We start from the raw sequence: 15,118 nt of genomic DNA on the forward strand, positions 1-15,118 counted from the left end.
ACTTAGTATGTGGCCTTTGAAAAGGGACGGACTCAACAACCTGTTAAAACAATTGTATAAAATATCGCATCCGGGAGATACTTCGGTGGAGGAGGAAAGTTTTCTTTGCGTGATCACTGATTGTCGAGATTGATGACGTCATTAGAGCAACCTCGCACTTCCTGAGTGGTCACACATGTCACCCAAATATGCCCCTAAAGGACCCTTGAAGAAAAAAAATCTGCGTGTTGTGTGTCCTCCATATTGCTACGTCATGTTGACGTCAGCTACAATGTGTATTTATTGGGACCAATCTTCTGCTTCCATGCATCCTATTGGGGGAGAGATAAAAGGCATGTCCTTCTTTTGTTTTGCAACTGATTTCCTTTGTAAAATGCTTTTCGGCCCTCCTGATGCTTTAACACTGAAGGCACAAATCTTAGTGATTTTAGTATTATTAGACTTCGACAGTTTCATGATGTTGTATTAGGTCATTCCCTCCAGTACTTGCGATACACTATGGGCTAAGGACCTCCGATCACCAATTGCGATGACCCTTTGTACTGCGCTTTGAAATCCCGATGATCATCGATATGCCACACCTTCGACCTTTTTACTTTTTCAAGCAACGATATTGGCTATTGATGATCGCACATTTGATCTCTCCTTTCCTTTCCGCAGCACTTAGGAAACAATGATTGTGATTAGCCTCGCCTTAGTCCTTTCCTCTTTGTTTTCTAGCTTTCAAAGGGTAACTTCAACAGGCCTTATCTTTTGACCCAGAAGTCCATTTTTAGACTTCCATATACTGTTGGAAAGCTTGTTCTAGGTACTATGCAAAGGAGATGGTATGATTTAGCTTTGAGAGCTTTTGTGTCTTACAAAATGGCTTCAAACTTCATTTCTCTCTTGTACTCTTTTCAAAACTAAAAACACATTTAGCAATGAGAGACAACAATACCCTTAGCTTTGAGATGCTTGAGGGAGTGGAGATCTTCATGGGTGGTAATGATGCCATCAATAATTTGGCGACCTTGGACAAAACTAGTTTGTTCATCAAAGATCAGGAAAGGAAAAAGGGGCTTACGTCTCCTAACCATAACAGTGGAAATGATTTTGTAATCACATAACAAAGAGAAATCGGATGGAAACCTTAAGGCTCCTCAAACTGAGAAGATTTGGGAATTAAAAGCAATAAAAGAGGATTAAGAGGTGGATGTAAATTTTGGGATATGCATGATTCCTCTACAACTTCCAGGATATCTTGACCCATACAGGGTGAAGTTTCCTTAAATAACTTCATCATAAAGCCATCTAATCTAGGCAATTTGTTACTAGCTAGCCCTTTTACTACTTCTTCAACTTCCTCTAGAGTGAAAGCACGCATTAAAGCCATATTTTGATCTTCGTTTACAAAATGAGGGATCTTTTGAGTGATGGTTTGAATTGCTTATGATCGCTCCTGACATGGTTCAGAGAGAATATTATGGAAGTCATCTACCAAAAGAGTTTCCATTTCATCATGATGAACTAGACGATTTCCATTGGATTCTTTCAATGAAAAGATCCTATTGTATAGGTGGTGTTGGATCATGGCCTTATGGAAGAAATAGGTGTTTCTTTCCCCTTCTCTGAGCCACTAGATTTGGGATTTTTGTTTCTAGAGAATTTCCTCTCTTATAAGTGAGTCAAACTTTTTCCTTCCTTTGTTGCTAGGATTCCAGAGCGTCCTTAAGTAATCATTTGTTACTGTGTGTTTTCATGCGTTGTTGGAGTTGGTGTTGATCTTTCATGATATGACAAAACTCCATTTTATTACACAGTTTGATCTGCTGCTTGAGTTATTTCAGTTGGAGTTTCAAGGTATGCATGTTATTCCATACTTGCACCATGTAAGATTTCCACTAGCTCTCTATCTTGCCAAGAAAGGATGGATCCCGAAGCCAAAAGAATTTGAAGCGGAAAGGGTTGTTTCTTCGAGCAAGTTTCAGATCTGTCTCAAGTTGTTTCAACTAGTGATATGACCCCAAGCATGGTAGGTTTTATGCTCCAAAGAATAGGTATCTTCATATAATATCTTCTGAGACGAGAAAATGATTCGGGTGAGAGGTGACCTAGTGTTGACCCCTGTGCTGATTGTTCCACGTGTACACTCTGTTATTGGTAGGGATATGTATTAATTTCAATTATGAGATCAAGTCTTGAAATGTCTCCATTTCAGGATCTTATCTTCTAATCCCTTTTTTTCTCTTTCAATGAGTAAATAAGGTGAAAATCACCCCCAATGATCCATAGTTCATCTTGGAAACTAGTTTTCAACTTTCCTATATTTAGGAGGAAAGCAAATTTTTATCCTAGAACGTGAGGGCCATAAACAACTGAGATTATTACTTAGTCCCAAGTGCCAATATATTGGAATATTCTAAAATCATTTGGGGCATGCTAACCCAATAACAAAAAATTATTCCAGATGGATTCTAAAGAAAAACCACTCCCCCTGCACTGCCCTGAGCATATAGGGATACCACTTCACACCTGAGTCTCATTTCTCTTATAATGTCCTTGAGTCACATTTCTGATACCTTAGTTTCCTAAAGCATCATGATGCTTGACTTTTCTTGTCTTAATATTTCCTTTAAATATCGTTGTTTTCCCCTATTGTTGAGGCCTCTTACATTCTAGGAGAGTACTATCATTGAGAACATTTATTGAGTTGGTGGAAAACCACTAAAAAGGGGTACCACCCCTCCTAATTTCACTAGCAAATCGTCCACCATATGAATTGAATCCTGTAGATTCTTTCGACCCCTATTTTTTCCTCCTTTGAGAGGTCCATTTTCATCTAAATTTCTACCCATTTGGAATCCCAATGGATCAGGTGGATCTAGCAGTTTTTGGCTTTATTTGGCTTGATATTGCTGGAATGTTTCCCCGTATAACTTATTTTGATCCTCTGGTATGAATCTCCCATCTAGATGTCGCCATTCATTCAACAACCTTTTCAGAACTTGTTCCTCTTTGCTTAAGTCTTCCTTTTATCCATTGATTTCCATATTGATTTTATCTGCACTTAGATTAGATCCATCCTTTTCCGAGGGTTCCTATTGTGCCTCCTTTTTCGGTTTGGAGTAGTTTTGGGTGGAACTCTAGCAGTTGAATCAGGTTGTTTAACCGCTTCCTTTGAACTTTCCCCTATCTCATGTAAAACTCCAAATCATTTTTTATTCTCCTTATTCTTCTATGGCTGAGAGGATGTATTTGCCTAAGCAGCCTTCCGTAAAATCTTTTTATGTGATACTTCTTGGAAGCCCTCATTATCCTCATATGGTTTCCTTGCTTCGGTTGGGGAATTGACTTCACCTACATCCATTTGATTTATGGGGAAATATTTATATATGTTGGATTATTGGGGCCTGACCCATGTTCAAAGTTAATTTAGCCAAACAAATCTTGATACTACTGGCCCTTTTAGCAACATTCCATGGAGTGCGAACTGAGGTCTCACCCAAAGTAGTATGGCAGGGTGTTAGAACCAAGTTTCCACACCCTAGAGATGTCTAATGAGTTCAAGCGGTCCGCGGCTTGACCCTGTGCACAGGTTGCTTTGTGCACTTTCACTCATCTCGCATCCTGATATACTACCTTCACGCAACCCTACCCAGGGGCTGAACGCCACTCTCTGTGTTATTACCCAATATCTTACTGGTATTCCAATGTTAGTTGATTATCTTAGCCTACTTGTCTGCTTTAAGTTATACTTAATAGTATAAATCATTCATACAAGTGACATAGTAAATAAACAATATATTTGCAAATTATATCAATCATTCATTAACTCAAGAACAGATACAAAAAATGATATCAAACTTCTCTTTATTAATTCCTCCCTCAGTTATAGACTCAACTCCATCCTGTGCACTCTGCTGCAAGGGTCTGTGAACTCAGCTGCAAACTACTAGGCCTCTACGCACTCAGTTGCGAAGCCTTCTCCTACTCTACGACCCAAAGATACAGTTCACTTAGTTACTTTGACTCTTCTTATTCTCATGCTTCTCCTATCTACTTAGAGCCCCGCTCTATTTATACAATCTCATGGTCTACGAACCATGGGTAGGTCTGTCCAGCCGACATTACATTACAAAACTAGGGCAGACAACCCTGTGACTCTATCATACTTTCGTGCTCCGCGCCTACAATTAATGGAGCTTTACAATAATATTAGGTCAAAACTTGGGCTTTGAGCCCCAAAACATGCCTTGGGGGGATTCCATGCCCAACAGGCCCCCAACACAAACATCGTGACTCACCCTCGAGTCACTCTATCGACGCGGCGATCTTTGAGCTCCAACTATTCTTGAACTGTGTTGAGGTCAGCAGCGCACTGAGTTGCTACTTGCTGGATTTTTTGCATCTATTGTTTCGAGACCTCTGTGTCTGGGGTGCTTATTTGCATCAATGTGTGCATCCCCTATATGTGTGCAAGCTTTCCTTCGATATCTGTCATGATGGTGAAGGTCTCATCGATCCAAGGTTGGACGCGCACTTTTAGGACTACTTCCTTATGTCGTGTTATGTCCACCTGCTATTTCAGTGCCTTAGCCTACTGCATCCTCACAAGTCTTTGGGTGAGGACCACCATCTATGTAGTTCCTTGAACAATATCATACTGTTGTTGGAGTTCTCGCACCTCTATCTCTAAGCACTGGATGTTGGGTTCCTCCTGTAGAGTTGTGAGGACCTTAAGTGATTCTTCCAACATGCCAGTGCAGTCTCGCATTGCACCTCCGGTTTCCTCCAATCCCATTATGATAGTGTTAGTGTGATGTTCTCTGACTTCTGGGGGAGTGGTTGGTTGCGCCTTTAACCATAGCTTGGTGATCTGAAGATTTAGCTCCAACTGAACCTTTGTCATTTCTTCCCTGGCCTCATGGACTCCAGTTGCTAACCTGTGGATCCGCACCTCCACTGCTATATCTGTTGGGATGGCTAGCTCCGGGACGCTTCGGCAAGCATTGTCTACCACCTGCACTAGTTATTGATTTTGTGAAACCAATTTGTCACGCTGCAAGCTGTGTTGATCCATATTTATCTTCTTCTCACTGAGGACTTGGAGCGCACGGTTCTCCTTAGTGCGCAGCACTGCCGTTATCCAATCCTACAATAGATATAATGTCTCACATGGAAGGGAAGCTAGATTCACACCAAGACCTTTCATCGTGCTAACCAAAAGCTTGTTAACCTCATTTGATGTCACTAAAGCCCCTTCCGGCAACACTATTGCATTCGTCATCCATGCGCGCAACATCTGTTTTGCTGTCGTGGATCCGACTGCGAGGTTGGTCGAAAGGGTACCAACCAAAGGGGGGTGCACCTGTAATTCTTACAACTATGGTCTGAGGGCCCCCAACATAGTCTAGTGCTCCTTCATGAAATCCTAGAGAGTAGAATTTGTGACATCGCGCACCGTCTCACTGATGTCATGCAAATCACCCTCGGTTAGGGTGATCGGGTCAATGGACAATTTTGAGGCCTTGACCTTCTTTTGCTGTCCTGCCCTCTCCACTGGGTGTTGGTGCTTCAGCTGTGTTGACGCAGTTCATGGGTCCGCGCCTCCTTCTTCTATTTTTGCTTCCTCTGATTCCTGCTCCTGCAAAGTCGTTGTCTGGCCCTCGCTTGCCTTCGTGTCTGCTTCCTTTGTTGTTGTTGTTGCTGTGGCATTTTCCTGCACAATTGCTTTCTGTGCCACGTCTTGTGCTGCCCGCACTTCTACTGCTGCAATTTCCTTCCTTCATTTTTTAGCCAATTATGCGATGCGCAACTTGGCATCGTCTTTCTTCTTTTTCGCTGCCGACTTCTCGATTTCTGCAATGTCTAGGGCACGCCATTCTAGCGGCCATGCCTCCAATACATTGAAAATGGCGTTGTCAATGGCTACAAAGGGTAACTTTGTCCACTACTTTTGTTGGGTCCTTGCGCGCCCTGATAAATATGTTATGCATGTCTACCTTAAATTCTGCAAAACTTTGCACACTGTTGTACATTGTGGGTGACAATCGTGGCTTTCAGTTGATCCACATTCAGATGTTCATCTCCATGAGCACCCAGAAGATATTGTTGTCGCATATCCTTTTCGCATCTTTCGTGACCCAGAGCGAAGTGTACTTCGCGGCCTCCAGTAAATCTCTTGTCAATTATGGGAATTGACTATCCTCCAGCAATTTCCTAGCTACGAGCACTATGGATAGTAACAACCATGCATAGTGGAACGTTTTTCCCTGTTCCTGGGCTTCGCGGAAATTTTCTAAAAATTCTGTGCAGAGGAATTCAGACTAGTTAAACTGGACCCCCTCCGCGCACTACTCTTCCAGTGCAATCACTAGCGTAGGTACCTCGTATGCACGGCACTTCCGCATAACTTTTCTTGCCAGGATTTGGGTTGCTACGCGTATTGCTTTATCCTTAATGTTGGGGATGGCGTAGCCCCTCTTCTGCTTTTCCAGCTTGTACATCATCTTCATGGCCTCCGCGAGGGCCAAATCACTACCCTTCCCTTCCGATATGATCGCAGGGTCCCTTCCTTTGTATGGAAGCTGGGAAATGCGATGAATCAGGTTGGTCGTGATGGGGATGGGCTCCTCCAGCCATAATACCTATCATGCACTAGGTAGAGCAGCTGTCTGATGACGAAAATGGTTATTGGGGCATGGTGGAAATGCGACACCCATAGTAGGTTCAGCAGCCCAGCCTTTTCCACTTTGTACAACCACTTATGTGGCTCTAATGTTGTCACCACCCTTGTGGTGTTCTACTTCATAAGGTTTCTGGTCTCAAGGTGAGGGAACTTCTCGCAGTTAGCGAGGTCCCAATCTTAGAATTTCATGGTTGGCATGCGGCCGAGGTGTGTGCCTTCAAACATAATGCCATCTGGGAGGATCAAGGTCTAGAGCAAACTCTTAGTCTCATCCAAGTCCTTCGGCACTTTGGCCTTTCCTTTTCGTGGGGGGACATAGGTGGGCAATTTTGTCGCAGGGTGCGTAGGTTGAGTATTCACCTCCATGCCTTCGTCTTCTTTGTCTACAATGATAAGGGCCTATAGATCTTCCTCTTCTTTGTCTATTTCTGTAGTGATGGCTTTCCCTTTCTCCTCCATCGACAGTTTGTTGCGTAGTGGGTTCCGCGGGGACACACGTGTGGGAGCCATTGCTTGTTTATCCTTCTTGGGTCTTGGTGTGCGCGATGATTTCAAGATCTCTGCCACAATCCTGGCACCTTTTGGAACATCCCCCACAGTTAAGGCCTATGCGGCCTCACCGGCGGTCACCTCTTCTATCTCCATGCCATCCTTAGTTGTTTTCATTGTATTTGTGCAGCAATTTATCACTCGCAAATTTAGGGGCTTAATCAACTCTCAGATCACAACACTCAAGGCTCTACTCAATCGCTCAATCTGAAAATGACCAAGTGTTGTTTGCTGGGAAGCCCTTTGTATTTTATAGCACTTTTTGAATTTGAATTTGACCATTCCCCCCAATTCCACTTCATTAATTCTTTCTTGGCGGCAGATTTTCCCAAATCTTGCCCATAAATTGTGTCTTAAATGCCTGTCGCCTACTCCATTTGGCCTCAAGTTGAGCATCCCATCGTGAATAATGACTTCAAAAGTAGCTTTCTAGCCAACCTACGTGGTAGTGCAACCCCTCGTGCATGGTTGCAGACCTTGTGACTCTTCGCTTATGTGTGTATCTCTAAAATCGCGCAGCTCCCGGGCAGAATAGTTTATAGTCCCACACTCCCTTCCAACTGCCTAGAGCGCTAAGACTGTCCTTCCCTAAGCTAGTCAAGTGGCTGCACCACCCGTATAGAGTTCCATCTGGTCCTTTGTCATAGTTCCTAGAGAATCCCCACCTTTTATTGTTACGGTCAACATCGCACACTTCATCATTTGCAACGCACTTGTTACACAAAATATTGTCACCATGACTATTTGCAGTCAGTATGGGTCTATCATCATTCATACTGTCCTCCTTAGCAAGTCTCAAATCTCATATCTTCATGTCAAGCTTTAAAAATGAGAGAAAGACCTTGAAAATAAATAAAGCTTTGGTTCCGCACTTTCTCTTACTGTTACCTGCGGTCCCGCACCCCCTGGTTATGTTACCTGCGGACCTGCCCACTTTGTATCTAAAGGAGTGGGTGCGGACCCCTATGAAAGTCAAAAAGGTGCAAGTTTATTCTTAAAAACTCACTTGTGGTTAATTTTGGATGCTTCTAGAAGGAATCGTGACGTGGATGGTTCGCTCCTAGGTGGTTCATGCATCCCAAAACTAAAGGAGCTAATCCCTTGATGAGAGGAGCTTATCCCTTTGAAGGAGGGCTTTATCCCTTTGAAGGTGGACCTAGTAACTTCCTGCCATTGCACTATAAATTAAGGCATTGGGCTGGTTGCTAGGGAAGTTATAAGCTGAACATTTTTTAGGGTAGATGCTGTTGGAATTGAGACTTCCTAGTTAAGCTTGAGAGGAGAGATTACACACCTTTTGGCTTCATTGGGAAGAGAGTGAAACTTGTGAAAGTAGAGGAGAGTCTTGCTGGACCCTGGGAGGAGCTTTTACAACATCAAGGCACCAAGGTTGTAAAGTTCTTCTTTGATTAAAGTTAATACAATCAGATTCATTTTTCTCAATATATTGTCTTATATGGTTTGTTTCATGAATTCCTTGGTCATCATGATAAATATGCTTTGTTATATTGGCTTTTCAGGTGCTATTTAATGTGCGTGCTTGTTTGTGTTTGCAGATACTTTACAAGGGAGCTCATTTGGATCAACGGAGCGTGGCTTCCAAAAACTTGCACTGGACCCGAGGTAGGCCTAAAACACTTGTTTGCCTTTATTTATAAATTGCATATTTAGAGAAAGATAGAATTTGTTTGGTTTGCTTGTCGCTAGATATCATTAGATACTAAAGAGGTCGGTCTTGTCCACAAGAACGACTTATCCAGCCAACAAAATGGCGACTCCACTGGGGAATTGAATTTTTGATTTTTTCCTTTTCTTTTACTTTGACTTGAGAAACTGTGTCTTTGTTTCTAGTTTTTAACTTGATGTGTGTGGGATTGGGTAGGTTCAGTTGATCTTGAGTTATTTTTTGTTTTTCGTACTTTTGGAAGAGGACCGCACCCTCTGCTTGTAACACAGTGCGGACATACCCGCACTTTTGTTTTACACACAGAGTGGTACCGCACCTGGGTAAACTGGGGGCCTGCGGACCCTGTCAAAATTTTGAAAAACTTGAAATTTTCTCATTCAGTTAGCTTAGGATTTGTTTATGTGTTTTTAGCCTCTGCCCAGATCTGCACGTATCTTGTCAGGAACTTTTCTTAGGTTAATTCCATTGGCATTAGGGTTTTAGGTGAAATTCCTAGAATTTTTGTGTGCCAGGCTTGATTTTCGTTTGGTCTTGTAGTAACTTAGAGCTTGGAAGCCTTAGAAACCTTAGATCACCTTGGTTTTTTGCTTGCCTTCTTATGAGTCTGACGGTTTTGTAAAATCTGCCTTTGTTGAGGAATCCATCTTGTTTTTCTTTTTGCAAAACTTCGAAAGAACTTGTGTTGAAATTTTTGGATTTCATTTTTAGAAAAGAAAACAAAAGCTGGTTGTTTTTTGACTGATTTGTGATTCTGGACAAATTAGTCCTTAGTTTGCTCATAACTAAGTAAAACATCCTTGAAAAGAAATCTTGTAAGCTTTTACTTCAATTAGCTTTTTAGAATTTATAGATCTCAAGATTAGATTTTTCAATAGTTTTGAGTGTTTTATAAAAATAAAAATAAATAAATAATAATAAAAAATAAAAAAAATTCTCTTTTGAAAAAGTTTGTTTTTGTAGTATTTGAGTGTTTGAAAAGAAAAATGGAAATTTTCGTGAGCATAACTAGTTGTCTCGTTTTTTAGTGTATTGGAAAAGACAAAAAGTTCTTCTTTTTATTTGTTTGTTAAGGAAAGATTTGTTTTTACAAGCATTTGCATTCTCAACTCTTTCTCTAGCTAGAAATTCATTGAAGAAAAAGGATTGTTTTTCATCTTAAGTGCATTTTTAGTGATTTGGAGTTGAGTCTTCACACCATAAGTTTCATCTCCGCACCTTTTGAATTAAGAAAAAACCAATAAAAATAACGCTTAAAGTAAAATCTATCTAGTAATATTTTTATTTCTAGGGCTCTTTATCACCAACATAGCTTAGGCTAGTATCTTGGAGTAGGGAGTAATTAACTCTCTAAGATAGTAAAACAAACAAGTAGTTGTATCTTGCGGTAGGAGATAAATTCCAATTGTTACATCTATGCTCTGGGAAGCTCCTCATATAGGACTCAAGCACGAGATCGTGTCCGAACCAGTGGGGTAATCAATCCTTCCTCATTGGGAACGATACTAGATATACACGTATTAAAAACGGTAAACCTCGGATTAACCATTATCAAGGAGCCTAGGGTCACTTGTTGGTAAACCTTGGATTATGTCAAGGAGCCTTCAAGGGGATTGAGCTTGCTACTCTGCCCTTGCGTGTGTATCGGATCACAGACTGTTCCCCCAGGTATATTTGTTTCTGTTGGTAACCATAGTGACCATATTCTATAGGATTCTTTCCTAAGGTGACGGTGGAGGGAAGATCCCACTGTACCTGGAGCAGACGTCGGCTAGACTCACTTGGATTTTCTAGGGGGTTCTCTTCACTCGAGACGGTTTAGTGGAGAAACTTGTGCCAGTCTATTCATTAAGCAGGTTACCGGGGTAACTGTTCCAACCGCCATTTCCGTATTGAATTATGCGACGTTGGATTTCATCACCAACTAATGTTTTCGGTACGGAAAGTTACTGTTTGTGTGTGGTTTGACCTCCTGATTCTTTAGGCGTGTGATTCAAAATTGTTTGGTTCTTTAGAGACTTTAGGTGGTTTTCATTGATATTTTTCTTTGTTTGCGTGTGAAGTAGTTAAAATATTTAATCGTGGCTGAATTACCAAGGAAGTCCCGTAGACTTCGGGGCCAACCTCCTGAGTTTTCATCGAGCCAGCTTGAAGGGCTACGAGCCCTTGTAACTCCTAGTGACAGTAGAGTTGGGTCACCTGAAGAAGGAGAGTCTTCTTTGGTTGTACATCCTGATTACCAAGTTCAAGCACCAAAGTATATTTTAGAACCTGTTTCATTTTCCGAGGTTACTATTAGTTTTTCTTCTACTAGTGATTTAGCCGAGGAACCTGAAACTGAACCTGCTGCTACTCCAACATCAGGATTTGCCTCTCCAACTTCCTGTGGTCCTGGTTCACCCATGGTAGAAAGAGTAATTACCCAAAATCTTCCTTCTGGACTTATTGCTATTAAAGAACTTGTTACTCCAGAAAAAGGTATACCTATCCCTGAAAATCAAGCAGCTATAGAACTTAGGGAGCGTGAATCGATCTTTTACAGTTCACCTAGGAGGGACGCTTGGTATCTTTCATTGACCAATTTTTTGGAAAACCCGGGACTAAGTTTTTCACCACCTCGCATTCATTTTCATCCAACACCTAAGTGTTATTATCCTCCGTTAAATATGTCGAGACAGTCATCCATGTTTCTCAATCTCTAGAAACCTTTTTATATGGCGGTCCTTCTATTCCCTCTAGGTATCAGTATCTTACTGGTACTTTTTCGGGAGTATCTCCTCAACCTATTGAACAAGGGTTATTAACTGGTAATAACAGAACTAAGCCGTTGAGTGTAGAAGATATTCTTATGATGTCAGGTACCATTCCAAATCTGCAACCTCAAGGTGGCCAGTTACTGCCTGGGGGGCAGCCTCAAGGTCCTCAATTATCGCCTGGGGGGCAACCTCAAGGTACCTAATTACCGCCTGGGGGGAAACCTCAAGGACAGTACATACCTACAGGACAATACATTCCTCAAGTTCAACCCCAGACTCAGTATGTACCTCAAGGTCAACCCCAGTATCAATATGTACCTCAAGGTCAACCCCAGTATCAGTACGTGCCTCAAGGTTATCAACCTCAAGGTCAGTACCCAACCCAAGGTTTCCAACCACCTTCTGGTCAATCATTTGTCCAAGGAACTGGAAATGTACCTTTGAATTATCAACCCTACCCTCATCCCGGTTATGGTCCTCAATATGCTCAACTTTCTATGGGTCCATACCCGGGAATGAACTTAATGTGGGATCCATCTCAATCTCAACAGATCTTGCTATCGAATGTGCAGTTTTCATCTCAATCTGGACAACCCTTAGTTTCTGGTTCAACCCAATAACCTGTCCAGTCTACTATTCAAACTTCTGCACCTTCTGTAGTTTCTTAACCTGGGCCTAGTTCGCCTCAAACGACTGTTGCAACTGCTACAACATCTGTTCAATCTACCCCACCTACTTCTGGAGTATCGAGAACTCCGGTTTCTATTGTTCCTGTATCAACTCCTCAAGCATCTTTACCTTAGTCTGGACCCACAATTCAGACTTCGGTTCAAATTCCTGTAGGACAACCTGGTCCAAGTACGTTTGTCACAAGTCAACCTCAATTTACTTATCAACCATACCAGGGACAATACCAATTCGGTCCTGCTGTGCAGCAACCAGTCTATCAGTATCAACTGTACCCTGGATATACGTATCAGAAACCTCAACAACCCCAGTACGGTCCGGTTAATCCTGGTTTTCTGGGAGGATATAATATCCCAAATGCAATTCCAATTCCTAGTTATCCTAGATATCCTCCTCCTGGGGCTGGTCTCATGACCTAGGGTTTCAAGGACCCTAATCATTAGTTACCGTTCATTGGAACTGTGGACTTGCTTGACTTGTCGCGCCTTACAAACTATCCAATTAATTATCTTCCTTTTTGGCCGCCAATGCCAAATAAGTTGCCTTGTGATATTCCTAAGTTTCAAGGCAAATCAGGAGAGGACCCATCGAACCATGTGATGACTTATCACCTCTGGTGTGTGTCTAACTCCATTTCAGATGATTCAATCTGTTTAAGGCTTTTTCAACGCACTCTAATTGGTCTTGCGGCCAAGTGGTACATTGAGTTACCACGAGCCACCTTTTATAACTTTAGTTAGTTAGCTACTTCGTTTTTAACTCATTTTCAGTTGCCAGTCAGATATGAAAATGGCACAGAATTATTAACTTCATTAAAACAGTCAACGTCCACTTACATTTCAGATCACATTCATGAATGGAGACGTCGATGGTGTTTAGTGAAAGTTTTTATTCCGGATAAAATCTTAGCAGAATGGTTTGTCAAATCTTTATTGCCGAAAATCATTGAGGATGTAGCTAAGGCAGGAGTCGTTAATGAAGAGCAAGTAATTTCTCAAGCTTAGTACCTTGACTTAGTTTATACGCAATTAGGTACATTACACGAGAAAATCCCCGACCTTCCTAAACAAAATCAAATAGCTGCAGCTCCTTCAGGGTCTCATGCCGCTGATGGTATGATTGGTACGGTTAATACTAAAAGTAAGAAGAAATATTCCAAGAATTCTTCTCCTATCATAACTTTACCAAATTCCCCAACAGGAGATTCTTCCGCAGAAATTTCTGCCGATATTCATGTTGTAGAGTCATCTACAGCCAAATCAAAATATGGCGGTAAAAAGAAAGGGAAGAAGAAAAACAAAACAGATAAAAATTCGAAAGAGAAACCAGAAAAAACAGAATCTATTGATGAGAAACACAAACCTCGCTATCCTTGTCTCATTTGTGATGAAGAGCATTTTACAAGAGACTGCCCTCATCGCGTTGAGGTTGTGAAAATCGTCAAAGGTTCCCAAACGCCTGTTGTTTTGAAGGATCCTTTTCCTAGTCAAGACAGTAAGATGATAGGTTCTTCCTCAAATGCCTCAGAAGAACCCATAATGATGATGTCCCATGTTAGGATTGTGACACGATCGCAAGCTTATGGAAGTAAAAGTCGTGTTGGTTGTAAGGAAGACAAATCTTCTAATTCGAACCCATCAACTTCAACTCTTGGTTCTGATCCACTACAGATCGAGAAACCTAACCTAGACTTAGTAATCAAACCGCTCGCCAAGGGTATACTTCGAAAGTCATCTTTCAATCCACATGCGAGAGTTGCTTAGAACTATAACATTGTTGAAGATTTGGCTATTTCACCTTCAGCAATGTCGGCTTTGGAGGTGCTGCAATCATGTCCAGCATAGCGTAAATTGCTATTGTCGGCTATAGGAGCTATTGACATTCAGGACTCGAACCTTATAATTTTCGATCTAGAAAATAGTACACCTCACTTACCTCATCAAATGGCTTTCCAGATTCTAGTGTTAGTCAAAAACAGACCTTATTATAGGACTGTGATTGATGAGGGAGCTTCAATGTGTATTATGTCGATCTAGTGTTGGAGATCACTTGGTTCTCCTACACTTAATCAATCCCCAACGATTCTAAAGGCCTTTGATGGCTGTGGTTTCCATCTTTTTGGCATTCTATAGGATTTACCTATAGGGGTTGAAGGCAAAACTGTTAATCTAGATGTGGAGGTGGTTGATGCCCCTCTAGGTTACAACCTTCTCTTGGGTCGTAGTTGGTCTTACGCTATGACAGTTGTTGTTTCATCGGTCTTTCGGCTTATAAAGTTCCCTCATAATGGAAAGATCGTAACTATAGACTAGCTAACTTACTTTTCATCCGACCCGGCCTCTTCTGAAAGTATCCAGCATGTCGGCAAAACAACTATCCCTTATAAGGATGTTGGAGTAGGACTAATTAAAGATTCTAGTTTACTAGGAACTTTTCCCCTTCCTCCTCTCAACATATCGCCTTCTACTGCAACCATTCATATGATTTCATCAGACACTATTGTTTATGATGATCCTTGGATCGTACCTTCCAAATCTGAGATAGATTCATTTGGTGATGCTATGCCTTTGAGGCCATATGAAATTGCGTATCAGGCAATACAGTCGTTTTCCAACCCTTCTTCAACCGAAATTGACTTAATGAATGTGGTCCATGAAGAATCACTTTCAACATCAAACTCAGATTCAATAACATTTTCCGAACTTGTTCACACTGATGAGCAAATTCATGAAATCTTGTGTGTTGATGATTTACCATGGGAAGATCTTCGTC

This window comes from Pinus tabuliformis, chromosome X (genome assembly GCF_031772625.1).
Source record: "Pinus tabuliformis cultivar Carrire ecotype Pingquan chromosome X, CPIR1, whole genome shotgun sequence".
Taxonomy (NCBI): Eukaryota; Viridiplantae; Streptophyta; class Pinopsida; order Pinales; family Pinaceae; genus Pinus; species Pinus tabuliformis.